Source organism: Pristis pectinata, chromosome 46 (genome assembly GCF_009764475.1).
Source record: "Pristis pectinata isolate sPriPec2 chromosome 46, sPriPec2.1.pri, whole genome shotgun sequence".
Classification (NCBI taxonomy): Eukaryota; Metazoa; Chordata; class Chondrichthyes; order Rhinopristiformes; family Pristidae; genus Pristis; species Pristis pectinata.
In genome coordinates, this window is record NC_067449.1 from 1,226,921 (window position 1) to 1,254,752 (window position 27,832).

The 27,832-nt window shown below is 52.0% G+C and overlaps 1 protein-coding gene across 3 annotated transcripts in view; it reads left to right on the forward strand.

Moving 5' to 3' along the window:
• The first annotated feature begins 474 nt into the window (after positions 1-474).
• LOC127566827 (lysophosphatidic acid receptor 5-like) overlaps positions 475-27,832 on the forward strand; it is a 54,791-nt gene continuing 27,433 nt past the window's right edge. For 2 of the 3 annotated variants that reach the window (XM_052009330.1, XM_052009329.1), the window contains exon 1: positions 518-596. The gene's annotated coding sequence lies outside the window, so the exon portion shown is untranslated. Of the gene's footprint in view, positions 597-27,832 lie in introns of all 3 variants that reach the window. The other variant, XM_052009328.1, reaches the window with a different exon arrangement.

Consider the following 27,832-nt stretch of genomic DNA (forward strand, 5'->3'; position numbering starts at 1 on the left):
GACTGAGGAACACTGTTCATTGTGGAGATATCCTCCTGAGACACTGGGAATGAGAGACACTGGTCAGTGTACAGATCTCCCCCTGAGAGAGGGGGACTGAGAGGCACCGGTCAGTATATTGATCTCCCCCTGAGAGACAGAGGGACTGAGCGACAACTGCCAGTGTTTAGCTATCCGCCCAAGACAGATGGACTGAGAGACGCTGGACAGTGTACAAATCTCCCCCGAGAGAGACGAACCGAGAGACACCGGTCAGTGTACCGATCTCCCCCTGAGAGCACCAGACTGAGAGACATTAGTTAACAGATTAACAGTTAACAGAGATTCATTTAACAGATTACACTGTGAGAGTGGGACTGAGAGGCACCTTGTCAATTAACACACCCTTATGCACAATAAACATGTGGGGACCTGCCCTTGAATAACATGTTAATGATCTTCTCAAATTACTCCCTGTTTTTGTGGAGGTGTGACGGAGGCCTGTTTTTCCGGGATAATCCTGCCAGGGAAGGTTTCAGCTGCCGTTCGTTGTACCTCGCCGAAGATGTAAACTTGGCCACGTTGGCGTTTCGCTGAGCAGCCCTCGTCAGAGAGAGGTCAGTTTGCCCACCATCCCCGGGTATCTCCGGGTTCAAGCCCAGACAGATTTTTGGGAAATGGGAGGAAAGCGTCTCTCAGACAGGCCCGGATTTCTGTACGGGAGAACACTGAGGCCTAAGCTAAGGTTTAAGACAGGGGAGAGAGAAAGAGAGAGAGAGTGAGAGAAAGAGAGAGGGGGGGAGAGAGAGAGAGAGAGAGAGAGAGAGAGAGAGAGAGAGAGAGAGAGAGCAAGGAGGGAGCGCCGGAATGGTTGAAATCTGAGTTTGAGCCTTTTCTCTGAATCATTCTCTGCCACACCTCTCTCTCGCTCTCACCCCCATCCCGCTCTTGTCCTCCTCTCCCTCCTCTCTCGCTTCTCTCACCTCTTCCCTGCCCCTCACTTCACCTTGCCTGCTCTCTCCCCACCCTCACACGTTCTCTTGCACTCCACGTCTCTCCCCTCCCCCTCTCTCCGCTCACCCTCTCTCCCTTCTCCCCCTCTCCACCTCTCTCCCCCGACTCCCCCTCTCTCGCTCATTCTCTCCATCCCATCCCCTCTTTCCCCCTCCATCCCCTTATTCCCTCTCTCTCCCTCCCCCTCCCTCTCTCTACTCCTCCAGGGGGAGAGGACTGAGAGACACTGGTCAGTAGACAGATCTCCTCCTGAGAGATATGGACTGAGAAACACTGATCAGTGTACAGATGTCCCTCTAAGGGAGAGGGACTGAGAGATACTGGTCAGTGTACAGGTATTGTCCTGAGAGAGGGACTGAGAGACACTGATCAGTTTACAGACCATCCCTGAGAGAGTTGGACCAGGAGACACCATACAGTGTAAAAATATCTCACTGAGAGGGAGATGACTGAGGAACACTGTTCATTGTGGAGATATCCTCCTGAGACACTGGGAATGAGAGACACTGGTCAGTGTACAGATCTCCCCCTGAGAGAGGGGAACTGAGAGGCTGTCTACTGACCAGTGTCTCTCAGTCCTCTCCCCCTCGTTCTCCCCTCTTTCTCCCCTCTCTCCCCTCTCCCCCTTCTCTCTCCCTCTCTCCTCTCTCTCTCCCTCTCTGTCTCCTCTCTACCCTCTCCTCCCCCTCTCTCTCTCCCCTCTGCCCTCACTCACCACCTCTGTCAACACTGCCTCAGCCCCCTCTCCCTTCCCTCTCCCCTCTTTCCCCTCCCCTCTCTCCCCCTCCCATTCCCCCTCCCCTCATTCCCACCCTCCCCCTCCCTTCTCCCCTCCCCTCTCTCCCCCCTCCCCAACCCCTCCCCTCTCTCCCCTCTCTCCTCTACCCCTCCCCTCTCCCCTCTCCCCCTCCACTCTCTTCTCCTCCCCTCTCCCCTCCCCTCTCTCCTACCCTCCCTTCCCCCTCTCTCTGCCCTCTCAACTATCTCCCCTTCCCTCTCTCTCCTCCCTGTCTCACTCTCCCTCCCCATCAGCCTGTCTCACCTCCCTCCCCTCCGTCCCCTCCCCCTTTCTCCCCTCCCTCTTACCTCCCTCCCTCTCATTCTCCCCTCCCTCCCCCTCCCCACATCACCTCTCCCTCCCCTCTCTTTCCCTTCAACCTTCAACCCTCTCTCTCCCCTCCCTGCCCCCTCCCCTCCCTCTGCCACACTCTCTTCCCTCCCTCTGCCAGTTTCTCCTCTCCTCCCCCTCTCTCCAATTCTCCCCTTTCTCTGCACCTGCTCTCTCTCCACTTCTCCCCTCCACTCCCTCCCTCTCTCCACTCCCACTTCTCTCCCCTCCCCTCTCTCCTCTTCCTCCCCCTCTTTGTCTCCCCCACTCTCTCCCCTCCCTCCCTCTCTTGTCCTCTCACTCCACTCCCTACCCTCTCTCTCTCCCTCCCTCTGCCTTTGCTTGCCCCTCTCCACTCCTACCACTTCCTTCCCCCTCTCCCCTAGCCCTCTATGTCCACCCCACAGTCTCCCTCCCCACTCTCTCCCCTCCACTCCCGCGCTCTCCTCCCTCCCTCTCTGATGCCCTTATCTCCCCCTCAGTTTGCCTCTCCCCTCAACCTCTTCCTCTCCCCTCCCTCCTCCCCTCTCAGCTCCCTTCCCCTGATTCCCTCTCCCCACCTCACTCCCTCACTCCCTCTCTCCCTCCACTTCCCCTCTCTCTCCCCTCCCTCTCCCTCCTCAGCCTTCTCCCCACACTCCCTCTTCCTCTTTGCCCCTTTCTCCCCCACCCTCCTCCCTCCCTCTCCCCCTCTGCCTCTCCCTCCCCTCACTGTCCCCTCACCCTTTCCCTCCCTGCTTCTCCCTCTCCCTGTCCCTCTCCCTCACACTCCATCCCTTTCCCTCTCTCCCCCTCAACCCCTCTCAATCACCCTCTCCCTCTCCTCTTGCTCCCCCCTCCCTCTGACCCTCCTCTCCCTCCCTTCAGCACCCCCTCCATTCCCTCCCCTGCTGGCAATCCTCTCCCTCCCCCTCTGATCTCTCTCTCCCACCCCCTCCCAATCCCAGACCGTCTCCTCCCTCTCCTTTGCCCTCTCCCCTCCCCCTCTCCACCCCCACTCCCCTCCCCTCCCTATCACTCTCTCTCCCTTCTTGCTCCCTGCTCCCCAGCCCTCTCCCCCTTCCTCCTCTACCTTCCCCTCCTTCACCCCTCTCCCTGAGCCTCCCCGTCTCCCCTTTGCCTCTCCCCCTTTCATCCTCCCTCCCCTCCCTCCTGTCCCTGGTCTCCCCTCCCCTCATATCCATCCTCCTTTCTCCCTCAACTCCCCTGCCCTCTCTCATCTCCCCTCCCTTCCTTCCCCTCTCTCCTCTTCCCTCCAGTCCTTGCCTCCCTCCCAATCTGACCTCTGCCCCTCTGCCATCTCTCTCCCCTCCCTCCCTATCTCCCCTCCCTCCCTCACACTCTATCCCCCTTCCTCTACCTTCACTGACAACCTCTCCCTGTCATTCTCCCCTTCCTCTCGCTCTCCTTCCTCCTCTACCACTTCTCTCCCCACCCTCTCTCTTCCTGCCTACCTCCCATCTCTGACACTCCCACTCACATTTTACTTCGTCTCTTCCCCCTCCACCCCTGTCCCCCACCCCACTCTCCCCCCTCCACCCCACTCTCCCCTCCACTCCACTCTCCCCCCTCCACCCCACTCTCGCCCTCCACCCCACTCTCCCCCTCAACCCAACTCTCCCCCTCCACCCCACTCTCTCTCTCCACCCCACTCTCTCCCTCTCCTCTCTTTCCCTTTCTCTGTCCCTCTTTCCCCTTCCTCTCCCTTCCTCCCCCTCTCCCCTTTCCCTCCCTCACCCCTTCCCAACTTCTTTCTCCCACCCCCTTTTCTGCCCTCCCCAGGCATCCATTTCATCCTCTCTCTACCCCATCCCCTCACCCGCCTCCTTCTCCCTGCTCTCTCCCACTGTCCTGTCTTCCCTCTCTCCCCTCTGTCTACCCTCTTCTCTCTCCCCTCCCTGCTTTTCTCTTCCATGACTCCACCCACCCCCTCTTCTTCCCTGTCCCCCTTTCTCCCCACCCCCACACTCTCTCCTCTCTCTCCCCCAGACCTCTTCCCCCTTTCCCAGCCCCTCTCCCCTTCTCCCTCCCCCTTCTCCCCTCTCCATTGACTCTCCCACGTCGCTCCCTCACCCACTCCCTATCATTGTCCGTCCCCTTTTCTCCCCCTCTGCCCTTCCCCTCCTCCTTTCTCCCCCCTCTTGCCCCTCACCCCCTCACCCTGATCCCTCTGCCGAGCCTCCCCACACTTTCCCCGTCCCCCTCCTCCCACTCCCTGCTCCCCCTTTCTCCCCTCCATCCGTTCACGCTCCTCCTCCCATTTCCCTCCTCCCCTCCTGCCTGCTTGTCCTGCCTCTCCTTCCGACCCCCACTCCTCCCTCATTCTCTCCCCTCTTTCTCTCCCCTCTTGTTACCCTCCCCTCTCCCTCCTCCTTCCTCCCCCTCCTCCCTCGTACTCGACCCCTCCCACTTTTGTCTCTCCCTTTCTCTCCCCCTCTTCTTTCCCCATCTCCCTTTCTCCCTCTCCTCTCTCTCTTGCGTTGCCTCTCTGCCTTTCCCTTCTTCCTCTCCCCTCACACCACTCCCCCTCCTTCTCTTCCCCCTCTCTCTCCCCTCCCCCTCCCCACCTTCTCTCACCTCTCTGTCATCTTTTCCCTCTTTCCCCTCACCTACCCCTCTTTCTCTTCCCCCGCTCAATCCCCTTCCCGCTCTCTCTTCTTCCTCCTCTCCCCCTCTCCTTCTACCCCTTCCCTCTCCCCTCCCCTTCCCCCTCTTTCTCATTCCCTCCCACTCCCCCTCCCCTACTCTCTTCCTCTCCCCCTCCTTTCCTCCCCTTTGCTACCCCTCTCTTCCCCCTCGCCACCCTCTAACCCTTTGCCCCCACACCCCCACCCCTCCCCACCACTTCCCCATCACCCATGCCCCCTTCCTCCCTGCTCCCCGTTTCCCTCCTCCATTCTCTCCCCTCTTTCTCTCCCCACTCTCCCCCCATCTTCCCCCTCTTCCTTCCCTCTCCCTTTCTCCCCTCTCTTTCCTCTCAGCCCTTTCACTCCCCTCTTTCTCTCCCTTCCTTTCTACCCCCTCTTCCCCCTGTCTCTCCATTCTCCCCTCCACCTCCTCGTCCTCATTCCTCTCTCCCCTTTCCCCTCTTGCCATCCCCCCACCCTCTCCCCCCAGCTCCCCACATCCCCACCCTCCCTCCGACCCCTCCACCTCCCCACTCCCCATCCCCCAGCCTCCCCTCTGCACCCTCTTCTCCTCCTCTCCTCCTCCTCCTCACCCTCCCCTCTCCACTCTCACCGTCTAACCCTTTCCCCCTCAGCCCCTCGGACCCACCCTCCCACACCCTCCCCATCCCCTCTTTCTCTCCCACTTTCCCCTTTTCCCTCCCCCCTCCCTCCCCTGCTCCCTCATTCCCTCCCCTCTTTTTCTCCCCCTCTCTCAGAATCATCTTCTCCTCCCTCTCCTCTACCCCTCTCCCCTCTTTCCCTCCCCTCCTTTCTGCCATATTCCCTTATTTCTCATTCCCCTCTCCCCCTCCCCTCCCTCCTCTCCCCCACCCTATCGCCCTCCTCCTCCCTTTCACCCCATTCCCCTCCTCCTTTCCCATTCCCCCTTCTCCTCCCTCTCCCCCACCCTCAGCCCTTCACCCCTCCACTCTTGCCACCTAACCTCCCCACCCACCGCTTCCCCAAGCCCTCCCTGCATCCCATCCCCATCCCCCTGCCTCCCTGCTCCCCCTTTCTCTCCCCAATTCCTTCCCTTCTCCCTCCACCGACCTCTCCTCCCTCCCTCATTCTCTCCCCTTTCTCTCCCTCACTTTCCTCTCCCCCTTTTGTCTCTCCCTCCCTTCCTTCCCCCTCCTCTCCCTTCCTCCATCTCCCCTTCTCTCTCTCCCTCTGTCATCATTTCGTTCTCCCTCCTGCTCTCCTGCCCCTACCCTTCTCTCATTCTTTTCCCTCGCTCCCCTCTTTCTCTCCCCCTTCTCCCCTCACCGTCTCATTCCCCTCTCCCCCTCCCACTCCCTTTCTCCCTCTCACCTCTTTCCCCTCTCCCCAACTCTTGCCACCTCTAACACACCCACCCACCCCTCCCCCTCCCTGCTCTTCCCACACCCCGTCCACCCTCTTCCCCCTCCTCGCTCCCCCCTCTCTCTCCTCTCTTTCTCTCCCCCTCTCCCCTCCCCTCCAGCTCCCCATTTCCCTTCCCTGCTCTTCCCTCCCCTCTCCTCCATTCTCTCCCCTCTTACTCTCCGCTGTCCCCTTCCTTGTCTCTCCCTTCCCGCCTTCCTTCCACCTCCTCTCTCCCTTTCTCCCTCTCCCCTTCTCCCCTTCTCTCTCTGTCCTTTTGCTTCTCCCTCTCTGTCTGCCAATCTTTCCCCCTCGCCTCCTGCACCCCTCTGCCTCTCTCCGCTTCCCCTTTCTCTCCCATTCCCCCTCTCCCCTTCCCCCTCCCCTTCCCCCCCTCTCCCCTCTCTCTCCCCTTACCCCTTCTCTCTCCCCTTCCCCCTCTCCCCTTTCCCCTCTCTCCCCTTTCTCTCTCCCCTTCCCCCTCTCTCCCCTCTCTCTCCCCTTCCCCCTCTCTTCCCTTCCCCCCTCTCCCCTCCCTCTCTTCTCTTCCCCCTCTCTCCCCTTTCTCTCTCCCCTTCCCCCTCTCTTCCCTTCCCCCTCTCTCCCTCTCTCCCCTTCCCCCCCTCTTCTCTTCCCCCCTCTCTCCCCTCTCTCTCCTCCCTCCCTTCTCTTCCCCCTCTCTCCCCTTTCTCTCTCCCCTTCCCCCTTTCTTCCCTTCCCCCTCTCCCCTCTCTCTCCCCTTCCCCCTCTCTTCCCTTCCCCCTCTCTCCCCTTTCTCTCTCCCCTTCCCCCTCTCTTCCCTTCCCCCTCTCTCCCTCTCTCCCCTTCCCCCCCTCTTCCCTTCCCCCCTCTCTCCCCTCTCTCTCCTCCCTCCCTTCTCTTCCCCCTCTCTCCCCTTTCTCTCTCCCCTTCCCCCTTTCTTCCCTTCCCCCTCTCCCCTCTCTCTCCCCTTCCCCCTCTCTTCCCTTCCCCCCTCTCTCCCCTCTCTCTCTCCCCTTCCCCCTCTCCCCTCTCTCTCCCCTTCCCCCTCTCTTCCCTTCCCCCCTCTCTCCCCTTTCTCTCTCCCCTTCCCCCTCTCCCCCCTCACTGGCTTTTCCCTCCTCCCCATTCCTTTCTACCCCTTCTTTCTCTCCCCTTCCCCCACTTTCTCATTCCCTCCTCCCCCTCCCCCTTCCAGCCGCCCTCCACCCTTTCTCTCTCCATCATCTCTTCCCTCTCCCTCCCCATCTCCCTCCCTACCCTCTCACCCTCCCCTCACCCCTGCTCCACCCTCCCCTTCCCCGTCTTCCCGTCCCTGCTCCCTTTCCCCGTCTCCCCTTCCCCGTTCCCCTTCTCCCTCTCACTTTTCCCACTCCCCTTCCCTCACACTTTCCCCTCTTCCCTTCCCCCTCACATTTTACCCTCTCCCCTTCTCCCTCTCACATTTTACCCTCTCTCACATCTCACCCCTTTCTTCTCCCGTCCTTTCTACCCCATGTTCCCCATTTTCTCTCCTCTTCTCCCCTCCGCTTTCCCTTTCTCATTCCTTTCACACCCCTCCCCTCCCCTCCCTCCCCTACTCCCCCTCCTCTCTCTCCCCTCTCTTCCCCTCTCTCTCTCCCCCTCTCTCTCACTTTTTCCTTCCTTCCTCTCCCCCCTCTCTCCTCTTCTCTACCCTTTCTTTCTCTGCCCTTCTCTCTTTACCATCTCCCTTTCTTGCCCCCTTTTCTCTTCCCCCCTCTCCCCCACACACCCTCCCCCTTTCCCCCTCTCCCTCTCATTCCCTCTTTCCCACTCTCCTGCTTTCTCTCCCCCTCACTCCCCCCTCTTTCTCTTCCCCCTCTCCCTCCCCCTCTCAACCTGACCGGATGTACATTGATCTCTCTAATTTCAGGTAACCTCTCCCCTGTGTCCCCATTTCCCCTTATCCCACCAGCGCCCCATCTTTCCCCTCTCCTGCCCATCTCCCACAAACTCCTCCTTCCATTTGTCCCCCTCACCTCCTTCATTATTCCACGGACCACTGTCCTCTCCAATCAGGTTCCAGCTTCTTCTGCCCTTTGTCACTTCCACCTACGTCTCCCAGTTTCTAATATTATTCCCACTCTGCCGCCCATCACCCCCCTCGCCTGGATCCACCCATAACCTGCCACCTCTTGCTCCATCGCTCCCACCTCCCCACCTTTTTATACTGACTATCTCCCTTCTTTCCTCCCAGTCCAGGTGAAGGGTCTCGACCCGAAACAGCGACTGTCCATTTGATGCTGCTGAACTCCTCCCGTATTTTGCGTCCTGCTCCAGGTTTCCAGCAACTGCAGTCGCTCGTGTCCCCTCTCTTCTCCCCACATGCCACATTTCTCTTCCTCCTATCTCTCTCCCCCCACTCTCTCTCATGTTATAAATTGAGATGGACTCCTTAAATGATGAGATGGACCTTGCACCTTATTGCACTGCACTTCCTCTGTAGCTTTGACACTTTATTCTGTACTGCTATTGTTTTTATCTGTACTACCTCAATGCACCCTATACTACCTCAATGCACCCTGTACTACCTCAATGTACTCTGTACTACCTCAGTGCACTTTGTACTGCCTCAATGCACCCTGTACTACCTCAATGTACTCTGTACTACCTCAGTGCACTTTGTACTACCTCAATGCACCCTGTACTACCTCAATGCACCCTGTACTACCTCAATGCACCCTGTACCACCTCAATGCACCCTGTACCACCTCAATGTACTCTGTACTACCTCAGTGCACCCTGTACTACCTCAATGCACCCTGTACTACCTCAATGCACTCTGCACTACCTCAGTGCACTCTGTACTACCTCAATGCATGCTGTAATACCTCAATGCATGTTGTAATACCTCAATGCATCCTGTACTACCTGTGCACCCTGTGCCACCTCAATGCACTCTGCACTACCTCAATGCACACTGTGCCACCTCAATGCACTCTGTACTACCTCAGTGCACTCTGTACTACCTCAATGCCCCCTGTACTACCTCAATGCACCCTGTACCACCTCAATGCACTCTGTACTGCCTCAGTGCACTCTGTACTACCTCAATGCACCCTGTACTACCTCAATGCACTCTGTACTACCTCAGTGCACTCTATACTACCTCAATGCACTCTGTACTACCTCAGTGCACTCTGTACTACCTCAATGCATGCTGTAATACCTCAATGCATGTTGTAATACCTTAATGCACCCTGTACTACCTCAGTGCACCCTGTACTACCTCAGTGCACCCCGTACCACCTCAATGCACTCTGCACCACCTCAATGCACACTGTACCACCTCAATGCACTCTGTACTACCTCAGTGCACTCTGTACTACCTCAATGCACCCTGTGCTACCTCAATGCACCCTGTACCACCTCAATGCACACTGTACCACCTCTATGCACTCTGTACTACCTCAGTGCACTCTGTACTACCTCAATGCACCCTGTACTACCTCAATACACCCTGTACCACCTCAAGACACTCTGTACTACCTCAGTGCACTCTGTACCACCTCAATGCACCCTGTACTACCTCAATGCACTCTGTACTAACTCAATGTAACTGCACTGTGTAATGAATTGATCTGTACAAACAGTATGCAAGACAGGTTTTTCACTTTACCTCGGTACAGCTGACAATAATAAACCAATACCAATACCCCTTTCTCTCTCCCGGTGACACTAATGGAGTGTGTTGTGACCTGAGCAAATCTCAAGAGATTCAAGATTCAACACAAATGTGTCTCAGCAAGGTCAGGCAGCATCTGTGGAGGGAAATAAACGGTCGATGTTTCAAGTCGAGAGTGACAAAGGGTCTCGACCCGAAATGTCAATGGTTTATCTCCCTCCATGGCTGCTGCTTGACCTGCTGAGTTCCTCCAGCACTTTGTGTGTGTGTGTGTGTGTGCGTGTGCGTGTGCGTGCGTGCGTGCGTGCGTGCGTGCGTGCGTGCGTGTGTGTGTGTGTGTGTCTTGCTCCAGATTCCATTTTCTGCAGAATCTCTTGTGTCTCTTTGTTGGCTCAAGAGTATTTTGTCAACACATGCTGGTCTTTTGGGGAACGTATTTCTCCAGACTCTACGCTGTACAGTGAGGTTTAGTATTTTAAAACACACAGAGTCGATGATGAGTGATGAGCTGCAGTTTTGACGGTTGAAATTACCTATGTAAGTCCAGGTGTTACACATCATGGAGACAGGCCCTGTGTCCCATCTCATCCATGCAAGCAACATGCCTTCCCTGCATCCGGCCCAGATCCCTCTGTGCCCTTCCTGAGCATGCACCTGTCCAAATCCCTCTGAAATGTAATTGTAGCCACCTCTATCACTTCCTCGTTCCATCTACCCACCACCCTCTGTGAAAAGCATGCCCCTCATCTCCCCTTAAAACCTACCCCTCTAATGTCAAACCTGTGCCCTCTGATTTTAAGCTCCCCTTGAGGAAAACGGATGTGACAGTCTGCCTTATAGATGTCTCTCATGATTTTATAAGCCTCTGCCTCTTTGTCACTCAAGCTCTCCAGTCCCAGCAACGTCCTTGTGACTCAAGGAAAATTATTTAGAAAGTTTGTCCAAGAGAGAACAAGAACAAAATAGTGAAACGTTGGGTGGTGTTCATCTGGGCCGGGAACAAGGAGAAGGCATGGGTTGAGTACAGGAAGCTGGGATCAATGATATCCCTGGAGGAGTCTTGGGCATGCAGGAGTGAACTCAGGAAGGAAATCAGGAAGGTGAGAAGGGGGCATGAGATGGCTTTGGTTGAGAAGATCAAGGAAAATTCAAAGAGATTTTATGTATGTTAAGGGGAAAAGGGCAACCAGAAGAGGGGATAGGGTTCCTCAAAGACCAAAGGGGACAATTTGGTGTGGAGCCACAGTTGCACAGTTGATAGGCAAAGTCCTTAATGAATACTTCTCCCATTTTTCACCAATGGGGAAAGAAATAAGGACTGGGGACAGTAAACAGGGAGGTCTTTGGGATAGTCCGCATCGCAGTCGAGGAGGTGCTGGATGTCTGGAGATATGAAAGTCGACAAATCTCCACAGAGCCTGATTAAGGATTTAAGATGAAGGTTTCTTTATTGGTCACATGTACATCGAAACACACAGAGGAATGCATCTTTTGCATAGAGTGTTCTGGGGGCAGCCCACAGGTGTCGCCACGCTTCTGGCGCCAACATAACATGCATGCAACTTCCTAATCCATCTGCCTTTGGAATGTGGGAGGAAGCCGGAGCACCCGGAGTAAGCCCACACAGAGACACAGGGAGAATGTACAAACTCCTTACAGGCAGTGGCCGGAATTGAACCCGGGTCACCGGTGCTGTAATAGTGTTATGCTAACTGCTACACTGTAGGCAGTAGAAGCCAAGGGAAGAATTTGTGGGAGTGAAGGGAAGAATTTGTGGGAGACCTGGCTGAGATATTTGTGTCTTCATTAGCCACAGGTGAGGTGCTGGAAGACGGGACGGTGGTTAATGTTGTGCCTTTATTTAAGAAGGGCAGCAAGGAAAATCTGTCGAACTATAGACCAGGATGTCTCACATCTGTGGTTGGCAAGTAACTGGAGAGCATTCTGAGGGAAAAGGTGCACACACATCTGGAAAGACAGGGGTTGATTTGGGATGGGTAGCACAACTTTGCCCATGGGAGATCACATCATGAACTTGTCTGAGGGTTTTGATGATGTGAGCAAGGAAGTCGAAGGGGGCAGGGTGGTAGCCGTGGTTTATGTGGACTTCAGTGAGGCCTTTTGGTAAAGTTGCATGTGGCAGGCTGCTCTGGAAGGTTCAATCACATGGAATCCAGGGAGGATTGGATAATTGGATACACTATTGGCTTGACAGTAGAAAGCAGAGGATGATGGTGGAAGGTTGTTACTAGGACTGAAAGTCCATAACTAGTGGTGTTCCCCAGGGCTCAGTGCTACACCCATAGTTGCTTGTAATCCACAGCAACAATCTGGATAAGAATGTACAAGGCATGGTTGTTAAGTTTGCAGGTGACACTAAATTCGGAGGTGCAGTGCGCCATGAAGAAGGTTGTCAAAAATTAAAGGGAGGAATCTTGTTCAGCTACACAACAGGCCAAGGAATGGCAAATGGAGTTTATTGGTCTGGGTATTAGCTTATTATTGTCACTTGTACCGAGGTACAGTGAAAAACTTGTCTTGCATACCGATCGGACACATCAATTCATTACACAGCGAAGACATTGAGTTAGTACAGAGTGCATTGAGGTAGTACTGGTAAAAATAACAACAGTACAGAGTAAAGTGTCACAGCTACAGAGAAAGTGCAGTGCAATGAGGTGCAAGGTCACAGCAAGTTAGATCATGAGGTCCGAGTCCATCTCATCACATAAGGGAACTGTTCAATAGTCTTATCACAGTGGGATAGAAGCTGCCCTTGAGTCTGGTGGTACGTGCCTTCAGGCTCCTGTATCTTCTACCTGATGGAAGAGGAGAGAAGAGAGAATGTCCCAGGTGGGTGGGGTCTTTGATGATGCCGGCTGCTTCACCAAGGCAGCGAGAGGTAAAGACAGAGTCCAAGGAGGGGAATCAGGTTTCTGTGACACGCTGGGCTGTGTCCACAACTCTCTGCAGTTTCTTGCAGTCCTGGGCTGAGCAGTTGCCATACCGAGCCGTGATGCAGCCAGATAGGATGCTTTCTATGGTGCATCAATAAAAGTTGGTGAGTGTCAAAGAGGACATAACAAATTTCTTAGGAGTCCAAAGGTAGTAGAGGTGCTGGTGAGCTTTCTTGGCCGTGGCATCTATGTGATTTGACCAGGACAGGCTGTTGGTGATATTCACTCCCAGCAACTTGAAACTCTCAACCCTCTCGACTTCAGCACCATTGATGTAGATAGGTGCTTGTACACCGCCCCCTTTCCTGAGTCAATGACCAGCTCTTTTGTTTTGTTGACATTGAGGGAAAGGTTGTTGTCATGACACCATGTCACTAAGCTCCTTCCTGTACTCCGACTCATCATTGTTTGAGATACGGCCTACAACGGTGGTATCATCTGCAAACTTGTAGATGGAGTTAGAGCAGAATCTGGCCACACAGTCATGAGTGTATAGGGAGTAGAGTAGAGGGCTGAGGACGCAGCCTTGTGGGGCACCAGTGTTGAGAATAATTGTGCCAGAGGTATTGCTGCCTATCCTCACTGATTGTGGTCTGTTGGTTAGAAGGTCAAGGATCCATGGGTGTTGAGTCCCAGGTCTCGGAGTTTGGTGACAAGTTTGCTTGGGATTACAGTATTGAAGGCAGAGCTGTAGTCAATAAACAGTAGTCTAACGTAGGTGTCTTTACTGTCCAGATGCTCCAGAGCTGAGTGTAGGGCCAGGGAGATGGCATCTGCTGCAGACCTGTTTCGGCAGTAGGCGAATTGCAGTGGGTCAAGGTTGTCTGGGAGGCTGGAGTTGATGCCTGCCATGACCAACTTCTCAAAGTGTGATGGGTCGCATTTTGGGAAGCCCAATCTGGGTTGGACTTTCACAGTAAGCAGCAGGGTCCCTGGGGAGTGTCGTCGAATGGAGCGACCTCATATGACAGGTACGGGGTTCCCTGAATGTAGGTTCACAGGTGGTGAAGAGGGCTTCTGACCGCAAGTTACGGCATTGAGCATCGAAGTTGGGAGATCATGGTGCGGTCACACAGGACGCTGGTGAGGCCGCACTTGTGGTCAGTTTTGTTCGCCCTGCTATTGGAAAGAGCACAGAAAAGACGTGCAATGATGATTCCAGCGTTTGAAAGACTGGCTTATACAGAGAGGTTGGACAGGCTGGGACTTAATCCCTTGGAACCTAGGAGACTGAGAGGTGATCTCGCAGAGGTGTGTAAAATCACAAGGAGCAGAGACAGGGTGAAAACACTCAGTCTTTTTCCCAGGTTTTGTGGAATCAAGAACCAGAGGGCAGAGGTTTAAGGTGAGAGGGGAGAGATTTAATAGGAATGAGAGGGAAAACTTTCTTGCACAAAAGGTGGTATCAATGTGGAACGAGCTGCCCAAGGAAGTGGTCAAGGCAGGTCCAATAACAACAGTTAAAGAACAGTTGGTATCGGATTGGAAAGGTTTGGAATGTTATTGTCCAAAGTCTGGCAAATGGCAGTAGCTTGGATGAGGTATCATGGATCAGATGGGCCTGCGTCCATGCTGTGAGACTCTGTGTCTGGATGCACGATATGTTTCATTCAATAATGGGTAGTGCCAGGTCCATTCCACAATGAAATTAAAGGATATGAGGAAGTTTGTGGCTCTCTACAGAGAGCGAGAGAGCGAGAGAGAGAGAGAGAGAGAGAGAGAGAGAGAGAGAGGAGAGAGAGAGAGTGAGAGAGAGAGAGGTGGAAGGAGAGTGTGGGAGGAGAGGAAGATGGAGATGAGGAGAGAGGCGGGGAGAGACAGGGGGAGTGGGGGAGAGAGGGGTGAGTGGGGGTAGACAGAGGTGGGTAGGGAGGGGACGGAGGGAGAGTAGGGGAGAGGAGAGAGAGAATGGGGGAGGAGAGAGAGAATGGGGAGGGAGAGGGGAAGAGGGAGATGGTAAATGGAGGGGAAGAGAGGGGGGAAGAGGGGGGAAAGAGAGGACAGAGGGAGGGACAGAGAGGGAGGGGGAGATGAAGGATGGAAAGAGACCAGGGGTGGGAAAGGGACAGAGGGGGCAGAGAGGGAGAGGGGGTGGAAAAAGGAGGGGAAGAGAGAGGGGGCAAGAGAGACGAAGAGAGAGGGGGAAGAGAGGGGGGAAGAGAGAGGGGGTGGAAAAAGGAGGGGGAAGGGGAAAGAGGGGGGGAAGAGGAGGGGAGAGATGGGGGAGAGGGGAAAGAGAGGGGGAGGGGGAAGAGAGGGGGGAAGAGGGGGGAAGAGGGAGGAAGAGAGAGGGGGAGAGGGGTGAGGGGGAAGGGGAAGAGAGGGGGAAGAGAGAGGGGAAGAGAGGGGGGAAGGGGGAAGAGAAAGGGAGAGGGGAGATCGAAAAGGGAGGGGAAGAGAGAGCGGGGCAGAGAGGTGGGAAAGAGAGGGGCACAGAGAGGTGGTAAAGGGACAGGTTAGGCATAGAGGGGGAGAGGGAGGGGGAGATGGAAAGGGGAGAAGAGGGAAGGGCGCAGGGAGGTGGGAAAGGGACGGGGGCAGAGAGAGGGGGGCTGGATGGAGTGTGTTTTGCAGTAAGTTTAAAGGGACATCTGAGGTGGTTTTGCACAGAGTGATTGAGATCTGCAATGTGCTGGCAGAGGAGGTAGTGGAGTCTGAGTTAATTGCGATGTTTCAGAGACATTGAGACAAGCACTAACACAGGCAGGGCATGGATGGAGACCGTCCTAATGCTGGCAAAGGGGAGCAATGGACATAGATTTGGGGGGCTGCAGAGCCCGTCTCTGTGATGTACTGTGGAGAGAGAGGGAGAGGGGGAGAGGGAGAGGGGGAGAGGGGGTGAGGGGGAGTGAGAGGGAGATGGGGTTAGGGGAGAGGGGGATGAGAGGGAGTTGGAGAAAGAGGGGTGAGGGAGAAAGAGGGGAGATGGAGGGAGGGAGGGAGGGGGTGATGGTGGAGGGGGAGAGGCAGTGAGGAGGTAGGGGTGGCGTATAATAGGAATGAGGGTCTGCGATGGGGTCAGTTACAAACACCGAAGGGAACAGGGAGTCCTGAGAATTGTCCAGAGAGCGGAATCCCAGAAACACCCTCCCCCCTCCCCCTCTCTCCCCCTCCCCCTCTCTTCCCTTCTCTCCCTCCCTACCTACCTCCATCCCCTCTCTCCCTCCATCCCCATGCTCTCTCCTCCTTTCTCTCTCTCTCCGTCCCCTCCATCCCCTCTCTCTGCCCTTCTCCTCCCCTCTTTCTAACTCTCTCTCTCCCCTCTCCCCTCTCTCCCCCTCCCCCTCACTCCCCTGCTCCCCCTCTCTCCCTCTCCCCTCCCCATCCCATTGTCCCTCCCTCTCTCCTCCCCTCTCCCCCTCCCTTCCATCTCAACCCCTCCTCTCCCCTCTCTCTCCCTCCCCTCCCCCTCCCATTCCCCCTCCCTCCCTCCTCTCTCTCAGTCCCCTCTCCCCCTCTCCCTACCCCTCCCTCCCCTCTCTGCCCCTCCCCTCCCCCTCTCTCCCCCTCCCCTCCCGATCCTATTCCCCCTCCCTCTCCCCTCCCCTTTCTCACACTCCCCCTCCCATCCCTCTCTCCCCCTCCCTTCCATCTCTCCCCCTCCCCTCCCCCTCTCCCGTCCCCCTCCCATTCCTCCTCCCCTCCCCCTCCCTGTCTCCCCCTCTCTCCATCACCCCCTCTCTCACCCTCCTCTCTCTCCCTCTCATCCTCCTCCTCTCATTCTCTCTCCCTCCCCCTCGCCCTCGCCCTCTCTCACTCCCCCACTCTCCACAGTACATCAGGGCAACAGGCTCTGCAGCCCACCAAATCCACATTGATCGACATTGCTCTCCTCTGCCTCTTTCCATGCCCCGGCTGTGTTAGTGGTTGTCTAAATGTCTCTGAATCATCACAATTATATCAGATTCTCCACCTCCTCTGCCAGCACATTGCAGATAGCAATCACTTTCTGTGCAAAAACACATGATCAGTCTTAAAACCCAATCTAAAACAACACCCTCTTGTTTTTGGGATCCTCTCATAAAAGAGACACAGTGTTCCCCTTGTCCTCACACACCACCCCACGAACCTCTGTATCCAACACGTCATTCTCCGCAGCTTCTGCCATTTCCAGCGGGATCCCACCACCATGCACACCTTCCCCTCCCCCCCAACTCTCTCACCTATCCACAGGGGTCACTCCCTTCGTGACTCCCTTGTCCACCCGTCCCTCCCCACTAACTCCCCCTCCCGGCAGTTATCCCTGCAACCGTGTCAAATGCTGCACCTGTCCCTACACATCCTCCCTCAGCACCATTCAGGACCCCAGACAGTCCTTCCAGGTGAGGCAACACCTTGCCTGAGAATCCCAGGGTGTCATTCATTGCGTCCGGTGTGGTCCCCTCCACAGCAGGGGGACTTGACGCAGATTGGAGGACTGAACCGCTTCATCGAGCACTTTCGCTCTGTCACCTGCAACAGCCAGGATGTCCCACCTCCCATTCCAACACCAACACATCGTGTCTGTGGCCTCCTGGACTGCCACGTTGAGGTCAGTCACAGGTTGGAGGAACAACACCTCAAATTCCACCTTGGGAGTCTCCAACCTGATGGACTCAACATTAATTTCTTTCACTTCCCGATGGAGATGGGGAGGGGGGAGAGAGAATGGAAGGGAGGGAGAGGGAGGGTAGAGGACGGGGGAAAATCTGGAGGTTAGTTTCTAACTCCTCCCCTCTTCTCCCCAACTTTTTGCCTCCCCCCTTCTTTATCTTCCCTCAGTCCTGCGGCCCTTCACCCCTTCCCTTTCTCCTTTGATATTGGAAAAGGTATTGGCTTATTACTGTCACTTAAACTGAGGTACAGTGAAAAACTTATCTGGCATTCTGATTGTACAGGTCAATTCATTGCACAGAGCAGTTATACTGAGGTAGAAAAGGGTGCATTGAGATAGTACAGAGTGCATTGAGGTAGTACAGGGTGCATTGAGGTAGTAAGGGTGCATTGAGGCAGTACAGGGTGCATTGAGGTAGTATAGAGTGCACTGAGGTCATTCAGATTGCATTGAGGTAACACTGGGTGCATTGAGGTAGTACAGAGTTCACTGAGGTAGCACAGAGGGAATTGAGGAAGTACAGAGTGCATTGATATGGTACAGTGTGTACTGAGGTGGTACAGTGTGTAATGAGGTAGTACAGGGTACATTGAGGTAGAACAAAGTGCATTGACGTAGCACAGGTTGCATTAAGGTAGTACAGGGTGTGTTGAGGTAGTACAGAGTGCATTGAGGTAGTACAGAGTGTATTGAGGAGGTACAGACAGCATTGTTATAGTACAGGGTGTACTGAGTTATTACAGTGTACATTGAGTTAGAACAGAGTACATTGAGGTAGTACATTGTGCATTGAGGTAGTAAAGGGTGGATTGAGGTAGTAAAGGGGGGATTGAGGTAATAAAGGGTGGATTGAGGTAGGACAGGGTGCATTGAGGTACTATAGAGTGAATTGAGGTAGAAGAGAGTGCATTGAGGTAGTACAGGGTGCATTGAGGTTGAACAGGGTGTATTGAGGAAGAAAAGAGTGCATTGAGGTAGAAGAGAGTGCATTGAGGTAGCACAGGGTGCATTGAGGAGTACAGGGTGCATTGAGGTAGTACAGAGTACACAGAGCTAGTACAGGATGCATTGAGGTAGTTCAGAATGCATGAGTTAGTACAGGGTGGATTGAGGTAGTACAGTGTGCATTGAGGTTGTATAGGACGCATTGATGTGTTACACAGTGCACTGAGGTATTTCAGAGTACATTGAGGTAGTACAGGGTGTATTGATGTAGTAAAGGGTGCATTGAGGTAGCACAGGGTCCATTGAGGTAGCACAGAATGTGTTGAGTTAGTACAGGGTGCATTGAGGTCGTACAGAGAGCGTTGAGATAGCAAAGAATGCATTAGTGGTAATACAGAGTGCATTGAGATAAAACAGTGCATTGATGTAGTACAGGGAGCACTGAGTTAGTACATGGAGCGTTGAGTTAGTACAGGGTGCACTGATGTATTACAGGTAGCAGTGAGTTAGACCAAGGTGCATTGATGTCGCACACAGGGTACTGAGGTAGAGCAGAGTGCATTGAGATAGCACAGGGTGAATTGAGGTAGAAAAGTCTACATTGAGAGTTCAGAGTCCATTTTGGTCATGCAGCGTGCATAAGGTATTACAGAGTGCACAGAGGTAGGACAGAGTGCACTGAGGCAGTACAGGGTGCATTAAGGGAGTAAAAGGGTGCATTGAGCTAGCACAGGGCGAATTGAGGAAGCACAGTGTGCATTAAGGTAGCTCAAAGTGCATTGAGGAAATACAGAGTCCATTGTTATTGTGCAAGGTGTACTGAGGTAGAACAGGGTACATTGATGTAGAGCAGAGTACATTGATGTAGTCCAGGGTGCATTGAGTTAATCCAGGGTGAATTGAGATTGAACAGTGTGCACTGAGATAGGTCAGAGTGCGGTGAGATCATACAGGGTGCATTGAAGTAGCATAGAGTGCACTGAGGTAGGTCAGAGTGTGGTGAGATCATACAGGGTGCATTGAAGTAGCATAGAGTGCACTGAGGTAGGTCAGAGTGCACTGAGGTAGTACAGGGTGCAATGAAGTAGCACACTGAGGTAGGTCAGAGCGCATTGAGGTAGTACAGGGTGCATTGATGTATAACAGAATGCATTGAGGTAGTACTGGGTGCGTTGAGGTAGCATAGAGTGCACTGAGGTAGTACAGAGTGGACTGGGGTAGGACAGGGTGCACTGAGGTCATACAGTGTGCATTGTGGTAGTACAGGGTGCACTGAGTTAGTACAGTGTGCACTGAGGCCGTACAGGGAGCATTGACATAGTACCGGGTGCATTAAGGGAGTAAAAGGGTGCATTGAGCTAGCACAGGGTGAATTGAGAAAGCACAGTGTTCATTAAGGTAGCTCAAAGTTCAATGAGGAAATACAGAGTCCATTGTTATTGTGCAAGGTGTACTGAGGTAGAACAGGGTACATTGATGTAGAACAGAGTACATTGATGTGGTCCAGGGTGCATTGAGTTAATCTAGCGTGAATTGAGGTTGAACAGTGTGCACTGAGGTAGGTCAGAGTGCACTGAGGTAGTACAGGGTGCATTGATGTATAACAGAATGCATTGAAGTAGTACTGGGTGCGTTGAGGTAGCATCGAGTGCACTGAGGTAGGTCAGAGTACAGTGAGCTCATACAGGGTGCATTGAAGTAGCACAGAGTGCACTGAGGTAGGTCAGAGTGCATTGAGGTAGTACAGGGTGCATTGATGTATAACAGAATGCATTGAGGTAGTACTGGGTGTGTTGAGGTAACAGAGTGCACTGAGGTAGTACAGAGTGGACTGGGGTAGGACAGGGTGCATTGTGGTCGTACAGTGTGCATTGTGGTAGCTCAGAGTGCATTGAGATAGTACAGGGTGCATTGAGGTAGTACAGGGTGCATTGAGGTTGAACAGTATACATTGAAATAGAAAAGAGTACATTGAGGTAGAAAAGAAGGCATTGAGGTACAGGGTACATTGAGTTAGTATAGAGTGCACTGAGGTTGTTCAGAGTGCATTGAGGTGGAACTGGGTGCATTCAGTTAGTGCAGAGTGCAATGAGTTAAGACGGTGTGCTGAAGCAGTATAGAGTGCATTGACATAGAACAGCATGCATTGAGGTAGTACAGAGTGCATTGTGATCATTCAGGGTGTACTGAGATAGTACAGGATGCAGTTAGGTAGTATAGGATGTATTGAGGTAGAACAGGTTGCATTGTGGTAGACCAGGTTGCATTGAGGTAGTACAGAGTGTGTTGAGGTAGTACAGGGTGCATGGAGGTCTTACAGAGTGCACAGAGCTAGTATAGGGTGCGTTGAGGTAGTTCAGAGTGCATGAGTTAGTACAGGGTGGATTCAGGTAGTTCAGGCAGCATTGAGGTAGATCAGGATGCATTGAAGTAGTACAGGGTGCTTTGAGGTAGTACAGACTGCATTAAGGTAGCACAGACTGCATTGTGGTGGTACAGAGAGTGTTGTGGTAAAGAATGCATTAGAGGTACTGCAGGGTGCACTGAGTTAGTACAGGGCACATTGAGGTAGAACAGAGTGCATTCAGGTAGACCAGGGTGTACTGAGTTATTACGGGGTGCATTAAGGTAGTACAGAGTGCATGGAGGTAGCACAGGGTGCATTGTGGTAGTATAGAGAGTGTTGATGTAGTAAAGAATTCATTAGAGGTAGTGCAGGGTGCACTGAGTTAGTATAGGGTGCATTGTAGTGGAACAGGCTGCATTGAGACAGTACAGTGTGCACTGAGGTTGTACAGGATGCATTGAGGTGGTACACAGTGCACTGAGGTAGTTCAGAGTACATTGAGGTAGAAGCAGGGTGCATTGAAGTAGTTGGGTGTGCATTCAGGTAGTATAGCGAGCATTGAGGTAATACAGGGTGGATTGATGTATAGCAGTTTGTATTGAGGTAGTACTGGGTGCACTGCGGTTGTACATTGTGCATTGAGATAGTAAAGGGTGAATTGTGGTAGTACAGGTTGCATTGAGGTAGAACAGATTGCATTGAGTTCATACACAGTAAACTGAGGTATTTCAGAGTGTATTGAGTAGAGTACAGTGTGCAATAAGGATGAACGGAGGGCATTAAGGTTTAACAGAGTGCACTGGGTTAGGACAGGGTGCATTGAGGTCGTACAGTGTGCATTGTGGTAGTACAGGGTGCATTGAGTTAGTACAGGGTGCACTGAGGCAGTACAGGGAGCACTGAGGCAGTACAGGGAGCACTGAGGCAGTACAGGGAGCATTGATGTAGTACAAGTTGCATTGAGGTAGTACAAGTTGCATTGAGGTAGTCCAGGCTGCTTTGAGGTAGTATTGAGTGCATTGAAATAGGACAGAGTGCCCTGACGTAGCACAGAATGTGTTGAGGTAGCACAGAATGTGTTGCGGTAGTACAGAAAGCATTGAGGTCATACAGAGAGTGTTGAGGTAATAAAGAATGCATTAGAGGTAATACAGAGTGCATTGAGATACAACAGGGTGCATTGAGGTAGTACAGAGAGCACTGAGTTAGTACACGGAGCATTGAGTTAGTACACGGTGCATTGATGTATTACAGGAAGCAGTGAGGTAGTCCAGGGTGCATTGATATCGCACAGGGTGCATTGAGGTAGCACAGGGTGAATTGATGTAGTACAGTCTGCATTGAGAGTTCAGAGTGCATTTTGGTCATACAGGGTGCACTGGGGTAATAAAGAGTGCATTGAGCTATTACAGAGTGCATTGAACTATTACAGAGTGCACTGAGGTAGTTCAGAGTGCATTGAGGTCATACAGTGTGCATTGATGTAGTGCACGGTGTATTGAGATAGTGCAGGGTACATTGAGGTAGTAAAGCATGCATTGAGGTAGTACAGGGTGCGTTGAGGTAGTACAAGGTGCTTTGAGGTTGAACAGTGTGCATTGAGGTAGCTCAGATTGTGGGGACCTCGTACAGGTTGCACTGAAGTAGCATAGAGTGCACTGAGGAAGTTCAGAGTGCACTGAGGTAGTACAGGGTGCATTGGTGTAGTACATAGTGCATTGAGGTAGTACTGGGTGTGTTGAGGTAGCATAGAGTGTACTGAGGTAGTACAGAGTATACTGACATTGTACAGGGTGCATTGATAGTAGTCCAGGGTGCATTGAGGTTTAACAGAGTTTATTGAGGTAGAAAAGAGTCCATTAAGGTAGTACAGGGTGCATTGAAGTAGTACAGAGTGCACTAAGGTAGTACAGAGTGCATTGATATGGTACAGGGTGTACTGAGGTGGTAAAGGGTACATTTATGTAGAACAGAGTGCATTGAAGTAGAACAGGGTGCACTAAGGTAGGACATTGTGCATTGAGATAGTACAGGTTGCATGGAGGTTGAACAGAGTGCATTGAGGTGGAAAGGCTGCATTGAGGTAGTACAGGCTGCATTGAGGTAGGACAGGGTGCACAGGTAGATTAGAGTGCATTGACATAGTAAAGACTGCACTGAGGTAGTACATTGTGCATTGGGGGAGATCAGGCTGCACTGAAGTAGTTCAGAGTGCACTGAGGTATTACAGACTGCATTAGGGTAGTACAGCATGCATTGAAGTAGTACAGAGAGTGCTGATGTAGTACAGAGTGGATTGAGATTTTACAAGGTGCACTGAGTTAATACAGGGGGCACTGAGTTAGTACAGGGTGCACTGAGGTAGTACAGGGAGCATTGAGGTAGTACAGGGTGCGTTGAGGTTGTACAGGATGAATTGAGGTGCTACACAGTGCACTGAGGTAGTTCAGTGTGCACTGAGGTAGTACAGGGTACATTGAGAGTACAGGTTGCATTGAGGTCTAACAGATTGCATTGAGTTGGTACAGTGCATTGAGGTAATTCAGGATACATTGATATGGAGCAGTTTGTATTTAGTTAGTACAGATTGCATTGAGGTTGTACAGGGTACATTGAGTTACTTCAGACTGCATTGAGTTAGGACAGGGTGCACTGAGGGAGTGCAGGGTGCATTAAGGTAGAACAGCTTGATTAAAGGTCGAACGGAGTGCACTTAGGTAGTACAGGGCGCACTGAGGTAGTAAAGAGTGCATTGATGTTGCACAAAGGGAGTTTAGCTAGTTTTGAATGCAATGAGGAGGAACAGAGTACATTGAGATAATGCAGGGTGCATTGAGTTACTACAGGGAGCATTGAGGTAGTACAGAGTGTATTGAGTTATTACAGGGTGCATTGAGGTATTACAGGTTGCATTGAGGTCGTTTAAAGTGCATTGAGGTAGTACTGTGTGTTTTGAGGTAGTACAGAGTGCATTCTGACTGTGCAGGGTGCATTGAGTTAGTACAGAGGGCCCTGAGATAGTACAGAGTGCCTTGATTTCATAGAGGGTGCATTGAGGTAGTACAGGGTGCATTGAGATAGTACAGTTTGCACTGAGGTTGAACTGATTACACTGAGGTGGTACACAGTGGATTGAGGTAATTCAGGATACATTGATATGGAGCAGTTTGTGTTGAGTTAGTACAGATTGCATTGAGGTTGTACAGGGTGCATTGAGTTACTTCGGACTGCATTGAGTTAGGACAGGGTGCACTGAGGGAGTGCAGGGTGCATTAAGGTAGAACAGCTTGATTAAAGGTCGAACGGAGTGCACTTAGGTAGTACAGGGCGCACTGAGGTAGTAAAAAGTACTCTGTTGTAGTACAGAGTGCATTCATGTTGCGCAAAGGGAGTTTAGCTAGTTTTGAATGCAATGAGGAGGAACAGAGTACATTGAGATAGTGCAGGGTGCATTGAGTTACTACAGGGAGCATTGAGGTAGTACAGAGTGTGTTGAGTTATTACAGGGTGCATTGAGGTATTACATGTTGCATTGAGGTCGTTTAAAGTGCATTGAGGTAGTACTGTGTGTTTTGAGGTAGTACAGAGTGCATTCTGACTGTGCAGGGTGCATTGAGTTAGTACAGAGGGCCCTGAGATAGTACAGAGTGCCTTGAGTTCGTAGAGGGTGCATTGAGGTAGTACAGGGTGCATTGAGATAGTACAGTTTGCACTGAGGTCGAACTGATTACACTGAGGTGGTACACAGTGGATTGAGGTAATTCAGGGTGCATTGATATAGAACAGTTTGCATTGAGTTAGTACAGATTGCATTGAGGTTTTACAGGGTGCATTGAGGTTTTACAGGGTGCGTTGAGGTAGTACAGTGTGCATTAGTTCAGAGTGCTTTGAGGTAGTACAGGGTGCATTGAGGTAGAACGGAGTGCATTGAGGTAGTACAGGTTGCATTGAAGTAGTACAGGGAGTATTGAGGTACTACAGGGTGCACTGAGGTAGAACAGGGTGCAATAAGGTTGAACTGAGTGCTTTAAGGTTGAACAGAGTGCATTGAGGTGGTACAGAGTATCTGACGAAGTACAGGGTGCATTGGTGTAGCACAGAGAGAGTTTAGGTTGTACAGAGTGCATTGACGTAGTACAGAGTACATTGAGATACTGCAGGGTGCATTGAGGTAGTACCGGGAGCACTGAGGTAGTACAGGGAGCACTGAGGTAGTACAGGGTGTACTTATGTAGAGCAGAGTGCATTGAGGTAGAACAGAGTTCATTGACATAGTGCAGATTGCATTCAGGTAGTACAGGGTGCATTGAGTTGGGACAGGGTGCATTTAGGTGGTACACAGTGCATTGAGTTAGTTCAGAGTGTATTGAGGTAGTACAGGGTGCATTGTGTTAGTACAGCTTGCTTTGAGGTTATACAGATTACATTGAGGTGCTACACAGTGCATTGAGGTAGTACAGGGTGCACTGAGTTAGTACAGAGTGCATTGTGGTAGTACAGCATGCGTTGAGGTAGTACAGCATAAAAACTAATTACAGAATACAGAGTAAAATGTCACAGCTACAGGGAACTGAATTGCAGGTAGATAATAAGGTGCAAAGCCCATCCCGGCAATGTCCTTGTGAATCTTCACTGCCCCGTCCCGAGCTTAATCACGTCATCCCTGGAGAGTGGTCACCAGAACTGCGCACAATATTCCCAAGCTTGGTGTCCCCTTACAGCTGCATCAGGACGTCCTAACTTTTGTACTCTGCACCCCATCCAATGAAGGCAAGAGTGCCACAAGACTCCCTCACCACCCTGTGCACCTGCAGTGCCAATTTGAGGGACCAGTGTACCCGTACCCTGAGGTATCTCTGTTCTACAATTGTCTGCGGGGTCAGGACATTCGCTGTGTTGTCCTGACCTGGTGTGTCTCAGCCCTGCCAAAAAAAGCATTGCTTTGCCCTTGCATGAGTTAAATTCCAGCCGTTGTTTCTTGGCCCCCTTTCCCCGGTTGATCCAGATCCCATTGTTTCCCCAGACCACCCTTGTCACTTTCCAACACACAACCATCTGCCATCTGCAAACTTACACACCCTGTTCCCTTCCCAATCGTGGATCAGTGCGACTTACCCAGTGCCCCGTAAATCTGTGACCAGGACGTCCCAATTCCTGCACCCAGTACCCCGACCGATGAAGGCAAGTGTTCCATACCCTTGCTTGGCCACCCTGTCTCCCCATGTCACCTGCTTTCAGGAAACCCCAGGTAATGCCCTCTTCCAGTTACAACAGAGATTTGTGGACACAGCCCAGTGCATCACGGACACCAGCCTCCCCTCCTTGGACTCTGTCTTTACCTCTCGTTGTCTTGGTGTAGTAGCCAGCATAATCAAAGACCCCACCCACCCGGGTCATTCTCTCTTCTCTCCTCTTCCATCAGGTAGAAGACACAGGAGCCTGAGGGCACATACCACCAGACTTAAGGACAACTTCTACCCCACTGTGATAAGACTATTGAACGGTTCCCTTATACGATTGAGATGGACTCTGACCTCACGATCTACCTTGTTGTGACCTTGCACCTTATTGCACTGCACTTTCTCTGTAGCTGGGACATTTTACTCTGTACTGTTACTGTTTTTTTACCTGTACTACATCAATGCACTCTGTACTGACTCAATGTAACTGCACTGTGTAATGAATTGACCTGTATGATCAATTTGTAAGACAAGTTTTTCACTGTACCTCGGTACAAGTGACAATAATAAACCAATACCAAGACCAACACCACTGATTCTGGGGGTGTGAAGGCCTGAAGACCCACCCTCAACGATTCAGGAACAGCTTCTTCCCCTCCACCATTAGATCTGAATGGTCCATGGACACTGCCTCGTTATTCCTCTACTGCACTATTTATTTGTTTTTTTTGAAACTTCTAGTAATTTTTATGTCTCGCACAGTCCTGCTGCCACAAAACAACAAATTTCATGACATTTCAGGGACATTTAAGAGGTAGACACATGAATGATAGAAAAATAGAGGCCTATGTGGGAGGGAGGGGTTAGATAGATCTTAGAGCAGGATAAAATATTGTCACAACATTGCGGGCCGAAGGGCCTGTCCTGTGCCGGTCATGTTCTGTGCTCTATGTTTTCTATTCTGTATGTCAGTGATAATAAATCTGATTCTGATTCTATGTACCTGTTCCCCTCATCTCGCTGTTCATCACAATTCCTTTCTGCTGTACCATTGCATATGTTCTGACTGTCTACCCTATTGACATCTCTCGTAATTTTTATTAGGTCTGTGAGGTGCAGCAATCAGTCCTGGGCTCTCCGCTGTCTGTGATAAACATACAAATGATTTGGACGAAAATATGATTTAGTAACCTTTCAGACGACGCAAAGATTGGTGTAGTTGTGGATAAGTGGAGTAGGTTGGCAAAGGATACAGCAAGATGTACATAGAACATAGAACAATACAGCACAGAACAGACCCTTTGGCCCACAATGTGCTGACACATCTAGTCCCTCGTCCCTACAGAATGCCCATATCCCTCTCATTCATGTGCCCATCCAAGACCCTCTTAAAAGCCCCAATGAATGTGCCTCCACCACCCTATCAGGCAATGCATTCCAGGCATCCACCACTCTCTCAGTAAAAAATGTACCCCTCATGTTTGTTCTGAACCTACCCCCTCTCACCTTAAATGCATGCCCTCTGGTATTGGATCACTCAATAATGAGAAAAAGATATTGCTTGTCTGCCCCATCTATGCCCCTCATAATTTTATACACCACCAACAGATCACCCCTCAGCCTCCAGAGAAAAGAGCCCAAGTTTGTCTGGCCTCTCCTGATAGCATGTGCCCTGTAATCCAGCCAGCATCCCAGTAAACTTCCTCTGCACCCTCTCTAAAGCCTCGACACCCTTCCGAAAAAGTGAAGTGACCAGAATTGCACGCGATACTCTAAATGCAGCCTAACCAGAGTTCTATAGAGATGCATCGTAACTTCCTGACTCCTTTCTTCAATACCCCGATTAATAAATGCAAGCATTCCATAAGCCTTCCTAACCACCCGTCTACCTGTGTAGCCACTTTCAATGAGTGTTGGACTTGTACCCAGAGGTCTCTCTGCTCTTCAACACTATTAAGGGTCTTGCCCTTAAGAGTGCACTGCTTGCTGACATTTGTCCTACCAAGGTGCAACACCTCACATTTATCCCAATTAAACTCCATCCGCCATTTCTCTGCCCACATCTGCAGCTGA